This window comes from Jatropha curcas, chromosome 6, assembly GCF_041381405.1.
Source record: "Jatropha curcas cultivar XTBG-Jc1 chromosome 6, XTBG_Jcur_1.0, whole genome shotgun sequence".
Lineage (NCBI taxonomy): Eukaryota > Viridiplantae > Streptophyta > Magnoliopsida > Malpighiales > Euphorbiaceae > Jatropha > Jatropha curcas.
This window is the reverse complement of record NC_143156.1, coordinates 7779624-7784113: the sequence shown is the minus strand read 5'-3', so window position 1 is coordinate 7784113 and position 4490 is coordinate 7779624. Positions and strand designations below refer to the sequence as shown.

Sequence of the window (4490 nt, the reverse complement as noted above, 5' to 3'; positions counted from 1 at the left end):
AAAAATAAAAAATAAGTAAAAATTATAAAATTATTATTTTGATTTAATAAACAATATAATATAAATATTAAATATAATTATAACATTAATATAATTAAAAAATTGTGTGTATATAGATAAAAAATTTTCTTTAGAAAAATAATTATTTTAAATATTTTTGAAATATTAATTAAACAGGTAACAGGTAGTGAGTAGCCGAATCCTTAAACCCAACCCAAACCTGATACGGAGAGTAAAAATACTATCTAAACCCACCCAAACTCATTTATTTACTACCAAATCTGCCAAAATCAAATTGGATTTGATCGGATACCTGTCAAGTCAGGTAAAATTGTCATCCCTAACTAAGATATGCTTTGTTAAGTATCTTGCGAAGCCTTCCAGTAACAATAGTAAAAGTCATGTTTGATATGACTTATATAAAAAAATGCACACACACTGTTAATGTATTTTTCATTAGTGATAATAATTTTGAGAATTTAACTAATTATATTGAAATAAGAAATTATCTATTTTTTTATTTTTATGTTTATGATTTATTATAAATGATCGTTTATTTATTTGAAATATTAATGTATTACTTATTTAGTGTAGTGTGTCCTAAGCATGTGGATGTCCTACTTGTTTAAAAATTATCATATCATGTACATTTTCGTATCTTGTGTTCTGTGTCTGTGCAACCCAGCTCCTGGTATATGAGATTACTCCAAATACCAAGCTAATTAATCAATTTTTTTAATTACCAATAAAAAATGAAGTGTTTTTAAAATTTTTTTTTTGGGTCATTAAAAATAAGAAATTAATTTTTTTATTTTATACTTATAATTTATTGCAAATAATTATTTCTTTATTTGAAATATGAATGTATTACTTGTTCAGTGTAGTATATCTTAAGCGTGTGAATGTCGTATTTTTAAAAAAATTATTGTATCTCGTACGTTCTTGTACCTCCCGTGTTTGTACAACTTAACTCCTAGTATATGAGACTACTCCATATACCAAGATAATCAACCGAGGTTTTTTTTTAATTACTAATTAAAAATGAAGTGTTTTTTAATTTTTTTTGTGTCATTGAAATAAGAAATTGATTTTTTTTATTTTATATTTATAATTTATTATAAATGATTGTATAGTTACTTGAAATATTAATAAATTATTTATTTAGTATAGTGTGTTCTAAGCGTGAATGTCTTACTTTTAAAAATTATCATATCCTTATATTTCGATCTATATTGTTTAAATTATTTATATATTATTTATTTAATAGTAATATATTATTTATTCTCATTTTTAAGCGTGTAGATTACTTATTAATTATTTTGTAATAAGAAATAAATTTGTATTAATATATTAATGCTAGAGATAATCTTTTTTATAGATATTATTTTAATAAAAATATTATCTGAAAACGTAAAACAACTTATCTTCTTACAATTGTGTCTTATCTTCCTACAATTATGCTAGGTCTCATTACACGTGATAATTTCATATACTTACACTTGGTGGTCATCTAGGATTAACTTCTCTGCTTATATATATATATATATATATATATATATATATATATATATATATATATATATATGAGATTGATTTGCCTAAATCGGATTCATATCTTCATTGGGTCAAACAAAATGAAAATATAAAATTTTTGTTAGAACGAATATATTTCTGACTATGTAATAGAAAAAAAAAGAATAAAATATAAATAATTTTTAAAAATTCCTATTTTCGTTGACTTGATCCATCGGTGAAGTTATAAATGTGGTTCAGACAAATATAATTCATTACATATATAATTTTTTTATAAAAAATTTAGTTTTAATATAGTGGGTTAAACACTTAGGAAAAAATTACCTAAATTGAGTTCATAGTCTAACCTATAAATTAAAGAATGAAAATATAATTTTTAATTCAAACAAGAGTATTTCTCTTACCATACACAACCAATGATAAAGTAGGAAAAAAATTAATGAAGATAAAAATTGTTATAGAAGGCAGTTAAGTACCCTTCTATTTATTTACTTATATACGTAACAAGTGCTTCTATATAGCTCACACCAACCTTAGAGCCTTCTCTCTCTATCTCCCATTCTACCCATCTCTTCTTTTCATGCAAAGTCATGGCATTAGACAAAAACAAACAAGAAATTCACGTATTACTCGTTGCAATTGCATCTCAAGGTCACTTAAATCCTTCACTTGGATTAGCCAAACGTTTAATCTCAGAAGGACTTCATGTCACAATAGCCACCACTGAAATTGGCCGCCACCGCATGCTCAAATCCTCCACCATCACCTCCGCCACTACCTCAATCGACGGAATCCAACTTCTCTTCTTCTCTGATGGCCTAAGCCTTGACTTTGACCGAAAGGCCAATTTAGACTTCTACATGGAGTCCATAAACAAATTTGGACCTATTAATTTATCGAAGCTTATCAAAGAAACTTACCCTGAAAATGGTCAAAAAAAGCTTTCTTGCATTATAAACAATCCCTTTGTTCCTTGGGTGATTAATGTTGCCGTTGAATTAGAAATCCCGTGTGCTATGCTTTGGATACAACCATGTTCACTTTATGCTATTTATTATAGGTTTTATAACAACCTAAACTCATTTCCTAATTTAGATAACCCTGAAATGAGTGTGGAAGTACCTGGTCTGCCATTGTTGCTTAAAGAAGATTTACCTTCATTTGTTCTTCCTTCAAATCCATTTCATAGTTTAGCTAAAATGGTTCTTGATGTATTCCTCAACTTGAACAAGTACAATTGGGTTTTAGGAAATTCATTTTTTGAGCTTGAAAAAGAAGCCATTGAGTCAATGGTCGAGTTATGCCCGATTCGCCCTATCGGTCCTCTTGTACCTCCATCGCTACTTATCCAAAGTCATAATCAAGGCCAAGATCAAGATTTAGGTTTTGATATGTGGAAAGCCGAAGATATTTGTATTGAATGGTTAAACAAGCAAGAACCATCTTCAGTCATATACGTATCTTTTGGAAGTATAACTATATTATCAAGAAAGCAAATGGAGATGATAGCAAAAGCTTTAAAACATGTGAAACGTCCATTTCTTTGGGTGGTTAAGCCGGTGGATTCACCATTGCCTAATGGGGATGGAGAATTGCCGTTAGGGTTTTTAGAGGAGATTAAGGAATTAGGGCTAATTGTTTCATGGTCTCCACAAACAAAAGTTTTATCCCATGATGCTATTGGGTGTTTTATAACACACTGTGGATGGAATTCTGTGCTTGAAGCAATAGTCACCGGCGTGCCGGTGATTGCATACCCTCAATGGACGGATCAACCAACAAATGCTAAGCTTATTGTTGACGTTTTTCATATAGGTTCAAGGCTTAGGGCAAATCAAGATGGAATTGTTAGTAATGATGAAATTGAAAAATGTATAGAAGAGATTATGAATGGAGCAAAATCTAAGGAGGTCAAAGCTAATGCTATAGAGTTGACATCGGCAGCAAGGGAGGCGGTGGCCAGTGGTGGCTCATCGGACCAGAATATTCAGTTGTTTGTGGAAGAGATTATCGGGAGAAATTGCTCTAGGGTGGCTGCATGGTGAAGAAGGTGTGGTTATTTAATGAAGGGTAATTGCATGTGCAAGAATAAATTCTTGGATTTTTACCATAAAAAAAAAAAGAGATTATTTTGTTTTTACCATATAGTCTCAGTGCCAACTAGTAGACAGTAATTCAAATGTACTGAATTATTTTTAAATCAAGAAATTATATATAAAAAAATGTCTCATTATACCACATGTCGATGGAACGTGATGCATGGTTGGCATTACATGTTGGACTAATAAGAAAGTGTCATGTGCTCTCTCTCTCTCTCTCTCTCTATATATATATATATATATATAGTGCCAAATATATATGACAATGGCTGTAGGAGCATAGGGCAATTTTTTTTTTATCAGAAAAAAATAATTATTATTAAATAATATTGTCCATAAAAAAACTTATTTTATTTAAGCATTAATTCACTCATTTACATCTAACCTAATCATGGAAAACTTAAATAAAAAAATGTGATCAAAACATCGTATATACCAAAATATTGGAAATACACTATGGATTATCCAAACCTCTTAATAAAACTAGTTACCAAAACTAAAGCCGTATGAATCTAAAATATATTAGAAGGAATTCAACTGAAAGAGGAGCTATCGATAAGGGCTTTATTGTTTTGAAAAAATATTTACGGAGGAGCAGTCACGAAATTAGATTAGTAGTTTCATAGATAAAATGGAAATTGAAGTATTTAAAAATAATAATAATAATAATAATAATAAAGAATAAGAAATTACTAATGAGGTTTTCAATTTTTCCTAAACAACTAAACAAGAAAGTAGCTAGCATAGTAAGCTTTACTTTAGTTGGAGTCTATTCCAATAACTAACTTAAATTTCAATTAAAAATAGAAAGACTTTTTTTTTTTAAACAATCAGTATCCGGACCCTATTATTAGGAAC

The 4490-nt window shown here is 28.8% G+C and overlaps 1 pseudogene; it reads left to right on the top strand.

The window, feature by feature from the left end:
• The first annotated feature begins 2019 nt into the window (after nucleotides 1-2019).
• On the top strand, nucleotides 2020-3720 carry LOC149495478 (UDP-glycosyltransferase 84B1 pseudogene; annotated as a pseudogene).
• Nucleotides 3721-4490: the final 770 nt, after the last annotated feature.